Here is a 14,218-nt window from a genome sequence, read left to right on the forward strand (position 1 = left end):
CTGGTCATTTTTCTGAATCCTGGTAAACACATAGGCAGTTTGCCAAATAAAAAAAGCATAGGCTGGTCCTGGATAAGAAGCTGAGTGAATTTTCCATAAAAGTAGCTAATTTGTAAATCGATGCGCCACGGCGAAATAAATCATTCCTGCAGCAATTCAGTCTAAACTAAAACACAAGAAACAATGGGCAAAAACGATATATATTTTAGACAAAAGTGACCAGGTTCCTTAAAGGAAGGACTCCGTTAGGTGAAAGTTGGCAGCGTGCTGGCTATATTTAACATGCTGAACATTTTTTTTTTTTAAAAGGCTAATTGGTGAACATTTTCTGCTTGGTTAAAGATTTTGTGTTTGAACATTATGCTTGGATCAGCAACTCCGCACAATAGTAAATAATGAGACAGGGGTTTGCAATACTGGGCTTAGTGCAGATTTATGCTCAGATCAGAAGTTAACTGTACAGTGGTCATGCAAGGAAATTGGTCAGGAGGAGGACAGAGAAACAAAAGACACAAACCGATTTTTTTGACCTGCCTCCTAATATTCTATAACTCATGCAGCATAACAACAGTATTCCAGTTTAATGTGTATAATACTCAGTGGTTCAGTGAGGGCTATGGTTTGCCCAGCGAGGCAATGAAGCATGCAGTCGTTTGAACCCTGGTCTGTGCTTAGCAAAATCTCAGCTGGGGTGGAAGTAGGCACCTTACAGTTGGCCTTAGTGCTACTGGACGAGGGACAGGAAGAGTCAGCCAGGATTCCTGCAGCTGAAACCCATCCAGGGAACTCGATGGAAAGCTCCCATGTTAGCTGACATTGTTAATGGTTCTCTCTCCGGTACTGTCCCCCCTCTCCTTCAAAACTGCCGTCAACACCCCGCACCTCCAAAAACCAACACTTTGACCCCTCCGTCCTTAAAAAATAACCCCACACCATCTCCAACTTCCCTTTCCTCTCCAAAGTCCTTGAACTTGCGGTCGTCTCCCAAATCTTTCCCGGACCTCCATGTTTGAATCCCTCCAATCAGGTTTCCGCCCCTGCCACAGTGCCGAAACAGCTCTTATCAAAGTTACAAATGACATCCTTTGTGACTGTGACAAATGTAAACTATTCCTCCTCGTCCTTCTCGACCTGTCTGCAGCTTTTGACACTGTTGCCCACTCCATCCTTCTCCAATGCCTCTCCTCTGTCGTCCAACTGGGTGGGACTGCACTCACCTGGTTCCATTCTTATCTATCCAGTCATAGCCAGAGAAGCACCTGCAACAGCTTCTCTTCCCGCTCCCGCACCATTACCCAAGGATCTATCCTTGGCCTCCCTCATACTTTTCATCTACATGCTGCCCCTCGGCGACATCTTCCAAAAACACAATCTCAGGCTCCACATGTACGCTGACGACACCCAGCTCTACGTCACCTCTCTCGACCCCTCAACTGTCTCTAAATTGTCAGACTGCTTGTCCGACATCCAGAACTAGATGAGCAGAAATTTTCTGCAACTAAATATTGGGAAGACTGAAGCCATTGTCTTCAGTCCCCGCCACAAACTCCGTTCCCTAGCCACTGACTCCATCCCTCCTCCTGGCAACTGTCTGAGGCTGAACCAGGCTGTTTGCAACCTTGGTGTCATATTTAACCTTGAGATGAGCTTCCGACCCCATATCCGCGTCATCACTAAGACTGCCTGTTTCCACCTCCGTAACATCGCCCGTCTCTGCTCATCTTCTCCTGAAACCCTCATCCATGCTTTTGTTACCTCTAGACTCGGCTATTCCAACACACTCCTGGCCGGCCTCCCACATTCCACCCTACGTAAACTTGAGCTCGTCCAAAATTCGCACCAAGTCCCGTTCACCCATCACCCCCTGTGCTCGCTGCCCCGTGTCCTAACTCGCACCAAGTCCCGTTCACCCATCACCCCCTGTGCTCGCTGCCCCGTGTCCTAACTCGCACCAAGTCCCGTTCACCCTTCACCCCTGTGCTCGCTGCCCCGTGTCCTAACTCGCACCAAGTCCCGTTCACCCATCACCCACTGTGCTCGCTGCTCGTATCCTAACTCGCACCAAGTCCCGTTCACCCATCACCCCCTGTGCTCGCTGACCTACATTGGCTCCCGGTCAAGCAACGCCTCAATTTCAAAATTCTCATCCTTGTTTTCAAATCTCTCCATGGCCTCGCCCCTCCCTATCTCTGTAATCTCCTTCAGCCCCACAACCCCCCCGAGATATCTGCACTCCTCCAATTCTGGCCTCTTGAGCATCGCTGATTTTAATCGTTCCACCAGCCGTGCCTTCAGCTGCCTAGGCCCAGAGCTCTGGAATTCCCTCCCTAACCTCTCCACCTCGCTACCTCTCTCTCCTTCTTTAAGATGTTCCTTAAAACCTACCACTTTGATCAAGCTTTTGGTCGCCTGTCCTAATATCTCATTATGTGGCTCGGTGTCAATTTTTTTTGATAACACTCCTGTGAAGCACCGTGGGATGTTTTACTATGTTAATGGCACTATATAAATACAAGTTGTTGTTGTTGATAGAATCAAGGCTCAGTTGTGATGCCAGCAAAAACTCTTTGTCACATAAAGAATGGTCACTTGGGAGAGTATCAGAGGAAGAAAGAAAGAAAGTTTCATGACCTCAGGCCGTCCCAAAGCACTTTACATCCAATGAAGTATTTTTGAAGTGTGGTCACTGTTGTAATGGAGGAAACACTATAGCCAATTTGTGCACAGCAAGCTCCCACAAACAGCAATGTGATAATGACCAGATATTCTGTTTTAGTGATGGTGGTTGAGGGATAAATATTGGCCAGGACACTGGGGAGAACTCCCCTGCTTTCTTCAAAATTGTGCCCTGGAATCTTTTGCATCCACCTGAGAGGACAGACGGTTTAAGGTCTAATCCAAAAGATGGCACCTCAGACAGTGCAGCATTCCCTCAGCACTGCACTGCAGTGCCAGCCTCGTTTTTGTGCTCAATTCTCTGGAGTGGGACTCTATCCCAGCATTGGTCAGCGACTTCAGAAGAGAAGGGGCGAAAATAATTTTTGAAACCTTACACAGCATTGAACTGATTATCTTGAAGTATATGTTTTTGACGGAAATGTTATTTTCACACCAGTCACAAACTCTGATAACTTTTATAATCATGGGAAATGTGGAATCCAACTCTGTCACAGTTTCTCTTCTCCTGTTTCCAGGCTTAAACATCTTCACCTAAAGCACGCTAGCTTTCGTTCGGAAGTGGTTGTAAATAGTAGGTGTCGTTTCATGCTTTACTTACATTCAGACACATATGTGCAGGCCGGCCAGAATGAATGAAGACAGTGACAGAGTGTGGTTAATGACTAATAGATGGGATAGGTTTCCTGTGGGAGGTTCCAGTAATGGAGAAAATACGTTACTCCTTACATGGTCGCTACTCTTTAAGGCTTTTGAGATAAAGGCCTCACCTTTGCACTGGCTCATGACTTGTTGCACCACTGACCTCTGTACAATAGCCCAATCGCCTGCTTGGTTGAGTGTTGGACTCCCTAGCATCCTTAGCATCCCACAGGGCTCATCTGTCGCTGTACTGGAAGGGCTCTCTCTCACTCACCACGACCCTCTGCCAGTTCTTTATTGTGTCCCAACTTGCTTGAGTTGTCTCTCCGTTTAACTGTGGCTCAGCAGTAACCAATCCGGTTCCACCCTACCATTAAGCTACAACAATCTGATGCTGAATATTTACGGTGGGTGAAAGTCACCCTTGAGCGAAAAATGGGAACTTACCAGTTTTTCCTCCTCAGTGAATGACTAGCAGAGCTTGCTCCGGTTTTTTGTTAAAGGAGGAATTTTAAGCCTACTGCTTTAACTAGATGGGAGAGGCTTCGGAGGGTGCTAGGCACCCGTGACGCTCTGTCTCAGTCCAAGCCAGTGACTTCAGACTCATGCTCGATGCAAGATTTTTATATATAAATATACTTTTCTGCAACTGCCTAACACTCTACAGTAGTGTAGCAGTTATGTTAATGCACGAATAACCCAGAGAACGAGAGTTCAAATCCCACCATGGCAGTTTGAGAATTTGAATTCAGTTTACAAGAGCTGGAATAAAAACTCGATTTTGCCAGGCCCGAGGAGGCGGGATTGGAGGCGTGTGAGGTGTTAAAATCGCAAAAAAATGGCGGGCAGCTCCAATCCCGCCTCCAGCCCGCCTCCGAGCAATTTTCCCAGAATCAGGGTTTCAGACCCCATTTCCATCCCGCCTCCAAGAGGTGGGATGGGCCCTTAAGGCCCTTAACAACCACTTAATTGCCTCTATAATCCCATTTTGAGAGGCCTTTCTGACTTTAACACTTTTCCCCCGTCCTGCACGTCTCTTCTGGAACACGCCAGTGAATCCTGGCGGCCTCACAAGTGGATTGCTTACTAACAGCTGCAGCTCCACCATTAAAAAGGAGTTTTCACCAATGATCATTTGCAGGTGGCAGAACGTTGTTGTCTCAGGCCTGGGGGATCTTTTAGCAGGCCTACTCATTGTTGTGGAAGTTTGGAGCCTGACACCCATCTCCAGTGTGAACTCCTGGGAAACCCCTCTCCCCACCTTGACTGAGCGCTTCCTCAACTGAGATATATACCAGAAGCATGGGAACCATTTATTTCCTTTCCTCCTGGACATCAGATTCGAACGAAGACCAGCCGCGGCAGCAGCAGAACCATGAACAACAGCAGCGCCAACAGCAGGAGCATCAACAGGAGCGCCAAGCTGCTGCTCACCCACCTGAAGCTGCACAGGCCAGAAAGCGCCAGCGCGCGACCACATTGCTGCCTGGGATGCAAGGGACGCACTCATGATGGCCAGGTTTGCTTAGCCTGCACAATCAAACACTTTTGCCTCGCACCTTCTTACCAGAGCATCGACAATGGGCAAGAACCTGCGGATTTCTATCACTCTGACCACCATACTGACAATTGCAAGTCGTTCTAAGCCCTCAATGTGGAAGTCCCATTTGCGAAATGACACAGGCCACAACTTCAACAGTTTGCCATCGGAATTTTTTATCACAACAAGTAGCTGATGGCATTTCAAAAATAAACACAACATTACACCCAAGTGACTACCCTTGTGACTACTTGTGCATTATCTTCCTCTTACGTGTGCGCCTACATGGTGTTTCCCCTGTGGCTTCAGCAGATGTGGAGGCCCCTTGCTCACTTTCTTGCTGCCCCTGTCTCGACGCCTTTGATGGGCGTCCTCTGGGGTTGCGAGCCTGTGAGGGCTCGGCAACAGTCTGCTGCTCCTGCGGCTGTGCAGGGGATGAGACGCCCATCTCAGTTGGGTGAGGACACTGGTGGGGCTCTGACCAAGGGCTTTGCAGTGGCATGGTCGTGTGAGCGCTTGGAGAAGAGCCCCCACTTCCTTGTTGTCTGCCACCAACATCCCTCTCATGGGTCAGCCCCACTTCAGAGCTAGCAAGTGGCTTGACAGCCCCCCTGAAATGCAGCAAGGTGCTATGAGGACCTGTTTCTGCACTGGAAGTCCTACTGGAAGGTCTGGTTTCTATGTTCAATAGCTGACCATCGCTCCTCAAGAGATACAAGTCTATTCTGAACCATGACCATGTTTTCAACACTCTAGCGACTTAGCTCCTCCATGGCCATAGCCATCCTCTCCTCTACCGTAGCCATCCTTTCCACGGAGGTTGCCATCCTTTCCGTGGTGATGCGTTCATGCGCCAATGCCTCCACAAAGGCTCTGCTCATGTTCATGATGGACTCCTCCATTCGCTCCACACTCACAGCAACCCTGGAGACAAAACCTGCCAGAGACTCCTGCACCTGTTCCTGGAGTTCCAGCACCGCTCTCCTTCTGGATGGACCCAGAGGCACAGGGTCGACATGCAGCTGAGCCGAGCTGGCAGAGTCCTGCGCCCTCTGACGAGGACTATCCACTGCTGTCCCTGTCTCCACCATCTGCCGATGCTCACTTGTGAGCTGTGATACACCAGGTGACAACACTACTCTATCTCGCGAAGGTCCCACCGAGGTGTGAGTGTCTGCGCTGGTGCTGGGTGCGGTGAATTCTGCTGACGCTGCGCCCTCAGAGGTTGCAGCTTCCTCTGAGCAGTTTGGAAGCTCAGGCTCTTCCTCCTGGACAGTGGGGACAGGGGCTTTCGATGGTTCTGTGGGGGAGTAAAGGACAGAGTCAGAGATGTGAGGTAAAGGTTGTATGCACATTGAATTGTGCAGATGATCATAAGTCAATCTGTTAGAGCATCAGAATCATTATCAGCCACTCATGCAATGTCAATGAGAGAGATGCCAAACTATTCTGTCACCAGCTTGCTGTGATGCGCCCGTCTGTCTGTCCCCCACTTGCGAATCGCCCTTGACACCGACGATTTCCAGGACCGCCTCCTCCGAGGTGGTGAGCTGAGCTACTGAGGGTGGCCCTCCTCCTGTCCTCGCTCTTTCCCTCTTATTGTGGGCTCTCTTTTCCTGCAATGAGAGACACAAGTGAAGTTTGAGTGAGAATGAAGGAGTGAGTGTAGAGAATCCATAGCATGGATGCTTAGAAGGAGACAAATGGCCCTCCGTGTGTTGTAAGTTGTTGTCATTGCATCACAGTGATAGGGAGTGTGAGGGCTGCATGGTCGAATAGTTAAGTGAATGTGACCATAGAGAGAGAGAGAGGGAATGGGTAAGGGTGCAGGGATGTCAGTGTCAAGTGGGATGTGGAGGAAGAGGTTGGCAAAGCAGAGTGCTGGTGAGGAGAGGTGATGGGGATCAGATTGAGAGTGATGGGAAAGTCATATTCACTTTTCCTGTGCGGAGAAGGTCATGAAACCTCTTCCTGCATCGCAGCCAGTTTCTGCGGCACATAGAGATTGAGTTGACCTCCTGGGCCACTTGCATCCACACAGCTTTAGTCTGCTGGGAAGGCTTTTTCCACCCTGAGAAAGGGAAGAGCACCTCCTTATTTGATCTTGCTCCCTCCACCAGAGCTTGGAGGGAGGCCTCATCGAACCTTGGAGCACACTTTGGCCTACTGCTGGACATAGTTGCTGAATGAAGTGATCACAACAATGGGCATAAAGTTTAAAGTCTCCAGAAAAAGCAAGGCTGCTTGCAGGCCTTAAATCCAGCAGCATTGATGATGTCATCGGAGGCGACTTTCTGTATGAAAAGACTCATTGGGCCAGTGGTTCCCACACGCTGGAAATCAAGTGCCCAATTAGGGCAAAATTGCACTGTTTTCCCACTTCACATCGGAGTCGGGGTCCTGACACGAAAACCACCTGACACGCCCCAGCCCGCCCCCAATGGCAAAATCGAGCCCATGGTATCAGTAAAAGTGGCATTAAACTATCGGAATGTTCACTAATGTCCTTTAGGGAAGGAAACCTGCCATACATACATGGTCTGGCCCATATGTGACTCCAGTCTCACACCTACTCTTAACTGCCCTCTGAAATGGCCTAGCAAGCCTATCAGTAGTAGGAAACAGAAGTCCCACCACCACCTGCTCAAGGACAACTTTTTTTTTATTCGGGATGTGGGCGTCGCTGGCAAGGCCAGCATTTATTGCCCATCCCTAATTGTCCTTGAGAAGGTGGTGGTGAGCCGACTTCTTGAACCGCTGCAGTCCGTGTGGCGAAGGTACTCCCACAGTGCTGTTAGGGAGGGAGTTCCACGATTTTGACCCAGCGACGATGAAGGATCGGCCAATATACTTCCAAGTCAGGATGGTGTGTGACTTGGAGGGGAACTTGGAGGTGGTGGTGTTCCCATGCGCCTGCTGCTCTTGTCCTTCTAGGTGGAAGAGGTCGCGAGTTTGGGAGGTGCTGCCAAAGAAGCCTTGGCGAGTTGCTGCAGTGCATCTTGTAGATGGTACACACTGCAGCCACGGTACGCCAGTAATGGAGGGAGTGAATGCTTAAGGTGGTGGATGGGGTACCAATCAAGCGGGCTGCTTTGTCCTGGATGGTGTCGAGCTTCTTGAGTGTTGTTGGAGCTGCACTCATCCAGGCAAGTGGAGAGTATTCCATCACACTCCTGACTTCTGCGATACCCACATCCCAGGAATGATAAAATAACTATTAAATGGGCTTGTTCAAAAACTTCAGACCTATTAACACAGATTAACTGCTCATTCATCACTGTTGTATGCAAAATGGCTGTCACAATTGCCTGCACAACAGTTATGAAAATTAATTCATTGTGTGTGAAGAACTTTGAGACATTTGTGTGAGATGTGATAAGGCACTATTAAGATGCACTGATTCTTTCATTTCTGCTCCATCATAAATTGGGCATGTGTTCCGAAACCTAATCAAGCACCAGCTGGTAGGCTGTGATTGAAAGCGGCAACACCCTTTCATTGACCCTGTGCTTTGATACAATCAGCATTCTAATTGTGATCCCTTCTTGTAGATAAGTATTATATATGTTACTTTCCACTAGAATTGCAGTTAACAGAGATAGTTGAAATTCTCATCTTTGTTTTCAAGTCCCTCCATGGCCGCCCCCCTTCCTGTCTCTGCAACCTCCTCCAGCCCTAGAACCCTGAGATCGCTGCGCTGCCGAGGCCCTAAGGTCGGGAATTTCCTCTCTAAACTGCTCTGCATTGCTACCTATCTCTCCTCCTTTAAGGTGCTCGTTAAAACATTCCTCTTTGGGCAAGCTTTTGGTCACCTGTCCTAATATTTCCTTATGTGGCTCGGTGTCAAATTTTGTTTGATAACGCTCTGAGAAGTGACTTGGGATGTTTCACTACATTCAAAGTGCTATGTAAATGCAAGTTGTTTTTGATGAACTGGATGAACCAGAAGAATAGCTAACTCATTAGATCATGCTTCAAGAAATTGAGCTTCTAAACCATCAGAACCTACAGCTATTCTGGGATTAAACCTCTGAGATGTTTAACTTTCTTGTGCTGATCTTGTTTTAGTAAATTGTGTCTCTGCACTTTCATGAAACTTTTACTACTGTGGATTTCAGAAGACCCTTCAGCAACTATAGCGACCTGTGGAGGTGTGGCATGTGATTCCTATCCCTCAAACAATGATGCTTAGGTCAATCACAGAATCACAGAATCACAGAAATCACAGTGCAGATAGAGGCCATTTCGGCCCATCGAGCCTGCACCGACACATATCCCACCCGATCCCCGTAACCCCTACATCAACACATATCCCACCCTATCCCCGTAACCCCACGTATTTAATCCCCCTAACACTAAGGGTCAATTTATCATAGCCAATCAACCTAACCCGCACATCTTTGGACTGTGGGAGGAAACCGGAGCACCCGGAGAAAACCCACGCAAACACGGGGAGAATGTGCAAACTCCACACAGACAGTCACCCGAGGCCGGATTTGAACCCGGGTCCCTGGCGCTGTGAGGCAACAGTGCTAACCACTATGCCACCGTCCAAGGGGAAGAAAAAATTATGATCTTCCACTAGCCTTTGGACTCTTAAAGAATCATGCAATTTGGAGAGGTTATCAGACTTTTACATCCGACGGGGTTGACGTAAGAAAACTACTAGGCACTTGGTCTGAGTATTAAACAAGGCTTTAATCAACTGTTTTTCAACATGGGGATCTAGTTGTGTCCTTCACTAGTTCCTGTTAAAGAATGTCCTGCACAAGCTGGGCCCATGCCCGAGTATTTATACTCTCCCTGGACAGCGCCACCAGCAGGCCACCCAGTATTGTTACATAAGTCATTTTCACATGAATGACAAGATTCATGTCAGGGATCTTTTCCTATTTACGTATTTACCAAAGTAGGCCAATGTTCTGGCCAAAGTTGCAGCACATCATTTATTAGTTTAGGGCACAATCTATATCAACATGTGAGTCTTTGGCTGGGATGTAGCACTCTGCAGTATAAGATATGGTTTGCTCGTTTGCAGCCCAGATGAACTTTCAGCCAATAGATAGGATGCTGGTCTGAGGCAGCTACTTCTTCTGATGGAGTCTAATCCCAGAACTAAATCATGTATTTGATATTCAAGACACCATCAACATGCTGCTGGGTGCAGATCAAATGTTTCCCCCTGCCCCCCCCCCCCCACCCAGGTAATCCAGGGTAGTATGTCAGTGTTAAATGCGATTAGGTGCTACCTCTGAATAGGGAGAGTAGCAACTGGGTTAGGCCATTAGCAGCTGTGAAACAGAGTCCAGCATCTTTTTTGCTGCCCCTTCACCAGTCCTTGTAAAAGCAATTGAAGTTGCCTATCAGAAGAATGGTGCAGCAATTGAATACAAGTCTAAATGACTGCAGACATGCTTGATTCCAAAACTTAACTATGGGAGGCTGCTAACCCACGCTTAGAAAATAGGAGAACTTTGGCAGCATTTATACCATGCTCCTGGCAAAACAGATGACAGCCAGGGATGGATACAACCTCGTTCAATACCCAGCCAATTAAGAGTGATTCACAAATAATCATTATTTTAAGTTTGGCAGACATCAGCAAAAGATGATAGGTTGGACCAAATGTTACAAGCATTTATTTAATATTTGGTAAATATATAATTCATTCGCCCCAACAGCTACAAGCTTTCCACAGACATAATCTATCCATATCTAAAGAAAGAAAGATTTGCATTTATAGAGCACATTTCACGACCTCAGGACGTCTGAAAGTGCTTTACAGCCAATGAGGTATTATTTGAAGTGTAGTCACTGTTGTAATGTAGGAAAGGCGACAGCCAATGAGCGCACAGCAAGCTCCCAATGAGATAATGACCAGATCATCTTTTTTAGGTGTTGGTTAAGGGATAAATGTTGGCCAGGACACTGGAGAGAACTCCCCTGCTTTTCTTTGAAATAGTGCCATGGAACCTTTTACGTCCACCTGAGAGGGCAGACGGGGCCTCGGTTTAACGTCTCATCCAAAAGATGGTACCTCTGACAAGGCAGCACCCCTCAGTACTGCACTGGAGTGTCACTGTTATGTGCTCAAGTATCTGGATCAGTGGTGTACATTTAAGGAGTTATTTTACAACTTCCAAAAAAAATATATTCCACTGAGGAAAAAAGGGTGTAAAAGAAAAGATAGCCATCCGTGGCTAAGTAAAGTAATTAAGGATAGTATCCGACTAAAAACGAGGGCATATAAGGTAGCCAAATCTAGTGGGAGGATGGAAGATTGGGAAGTCTTTAAAAGACAGTAAAAAATAACTAAAAGATTGATTAAGAAAGGGAAGATAGATTATGAAAGTAAATTAGCAAAAAATATAAAAACAGACAGTAAAATTTTCTATAGTTATATATAAAGAAAAAGGGTGGCTAAAGTAAATGTTGGTCCCTTAGAGGATGAGACCGGGAAATTAATGGTGGGAAACATGGAGATGGCAAAAACGCTGAACAATTATTTTGTATCAGTCTTTACGGTAGAGGACACTAAGAATATCCCAACACTGGACAAACAGGGGGCTCTAGGGGGGGGAGGAACTAAATACGATTAAAATCACTAAGGAAGTGGTACTTGGTAAAATAATGGGACTCAAGGCGGATAAATCCCCTGGACCTGATGGCTTGCATCCTAGGGTCTTGAGGGAAGTAGCGGTAGGGATTGTGGATGCGTTGGTAATAATTTTCCAAAACTCACTGGACTCAGCAAAGGTCCCGGCAGATTGGAAAACTGCTAATGTAACACCCTTATTTAAAAAGGGTAGTAGGCAGAAGGCTGGAAACTATAGACCTGTTAGCCTAACATCTGTGGTTGGTAAAATGTTAGAGTCCATTATTAAGGAGACAGTAACGGGACATTTGGATAAACATAATTTAATAGGACAAACTCAGCATGGTTTCATGAAGGGGAAGTCATGTTTGACAAATTTGCTGGAGTTTTTTGAGGAAGTAACATACAGGGTGGATAAAGGGGAACCAGTGGACGTAGTGTATTTAGACTTCCAAAAGACATTTGACAAGGTGCCACACAAAAGATTATTGCTCAAGATAAAAAATCACAGGATTGGGGGTAATATTCTGGCGTGGGTGGAGGATTGGCTCTCTAACAGAAAGCAGAGAGTTGGGATAAATGGTTCGTTCTCAGATTGGCAACCAGTAACTAGTGGTGTTCCGCAGGGGTCAGTGCTGGGTCCCCAACTCTTTACAATCTATATTAACGATTTGGAGGAGGGGACCGAGCGTAACATATCAAAGTTTGCAGATGATACAAAGATGGGACGGAAAGTAGTGAGTGAGGAGGACATAAAAAACCTGCAAAGGGACATAGACAGGCTAAGTAAGTGGGCAGAGATTTGGCAGATGGAATACAATACTGGAAAGTGTGAGGTTATGCACTTTGGCAGGAAAAATCATAGAGCAAGTTATTATCTTAATGGCAAGAAACTGGAAAGTACTGTAGTACAAAGGGATCTGGGGGTCCTGGTGCACGAAACTCAAAAAGTTAGTATGCAGTTGCAGCAAGTGATCAAGAAGGCCAATGGAATGTTGGCTTTTATTGCTAGGGGGATGGAATATAAAAACAGGGAGGTATTGCTGCAGTTGTACAAGGTATTGGTGAGACCGCACCTGGAATACTGCATACAGTTTTGGTGTCCATACTTAAGAAAAGACATACTTGCTCTCGGGTCAGTACAAAGAAGGTTCACTCAGTTAATCCCGGGGATGAGGGGGGTGGTCATATGAGGAGAGGTTGAGTAGATTGGGACTCTACTCATTGGAGTTCAGAAGAATGAGAGGCGATCTTATTGTAACATATAAGATTGTGAAGGGGCTTGATCGGGTGGATGTGGCAAGGATGTTCCCAATGATGGGTGAAACTAGAACTAGGGGGCATAATCTTAAAATAAGGGGCTGCTCTTTCAAAACTGAGATGAGGAGAAACTTCTTCACTCAGAGGGTGGTAGGCTTGTGGAATTTGCTGCCCCAGAAAGCTGTGGAAGCTACATCATTAAATAAGTTTAAAACAGAAATAGATAGTTTCCTAGAAGTAAAGGGAATTAAGGGTTACGGGGAGCGGGCAGGAAATTGGACATGAGTCTAGGTTCGGAATGGTCATGGCCCTGTGGGTAGTGGAGTGGGCCCAGGGGCCGTGTAGCCTGGTTCTGCTCCTACTGTGTTCTAATTCTGTGTTAGATTTCAGGAGATGGTTTTATTCCTGTTCCTGGCTGGGGTGGAGATCGCCTTTACAGAAGGTAAGTACTGTAGAAAATATAGGGACAGTGTGATCTCCTGGAAGAATTTCGATCGCCTAGATGGGTCGGAGAGGAATTTCCTAGATTTTTTTCTCCCAAATTGGCCATTGGGTCTTTATCTGGTTTTTTGCCTCTCCCGGGAGATCACATGGGTTCGGGTGGATGCAGAGTGATAGAAGATTTGAGGTTAGGATCAGATCAGCCATGATCTTATTGAATGGTGGAGCAGGCTCGAGGGGCCGATTGGCCTACTCCTGCTCCTATTCCTTATGTTCTTATGGTACCTCTGACAAGGCAGCACCCCTCAGTACTGCACTGGAGTGTCACTGTTATTTGCTCAAGTATCTGGAGTGGGACTTGAACCCACAACATTCTGACTTAAAGACGAAAGTGCGACCCACTGAGCCACAGCTGATATCTAAACCTAGTTCCCAGGCTAGAGAGCACAGAAAGTTTAGCATATTTTCTTTCACTTTATTACAATATGAGGTTGGATTCTGAAATCAGGGACAACAATTTGCCCTTATGTAACATCATTAATATGAGAAAATGTTCCGAAGTGCTTCACGGAGTTGGAAAGTAACCAGAACAGAAAAATGGATGACCAAAAATTGGGATGGTAGCCCAAGGCAAGATGAAAGCGATCGGTTTTGAGGAAGTTTTTGAAGGAGAGGAAACTGGTAGTAAGGTGGAAGGGCATAGGGAGAATGTTCGAGCGTGTCAGGTCGAAATGGCTAAAGGCTCTGCCGCTGAAAGTGGAGCAGAGAGAAGGAGGCTGCAAAGGAGTCCAGAGTAAGAAGGGTGGAGGGCACATACAGGAGCTTAAGTTGAAGGAGGAGCAGGGTTATGATGACAGCTTTCAAAGATGGGGGGGGGGTGCTGAAACAGAGCCTGAATAGAGGGAGCCATTTCTGATGTCAGATAAGATCAATTATAGGTAGTTGTGTGATGTGGGAGGGGTCAAGGGTCTTATGGAGGAGATGAGCTTTGTGAAGGCTGGAGGAGAAATGTGGAAGGAGCTGTCGATTAATTTGGTTTCAGAGAAAGGGCATGGGTTGGGGTC

Source organism: Somniosus microcephalus, chromosome 3, assembly GCF_052327205.1.
Source record: "Somniosus microcephalus isolate GS21.2 chromosome 3, FLI_Smic_1.0, whole genome shotgun sequence".
Lineage (NCBI taxonomy): Eukaryota > Metazoa > Chordata > Chondrichthyes > Squaliformes > Somniosidae > Somniosus > Somniosus microcephalus.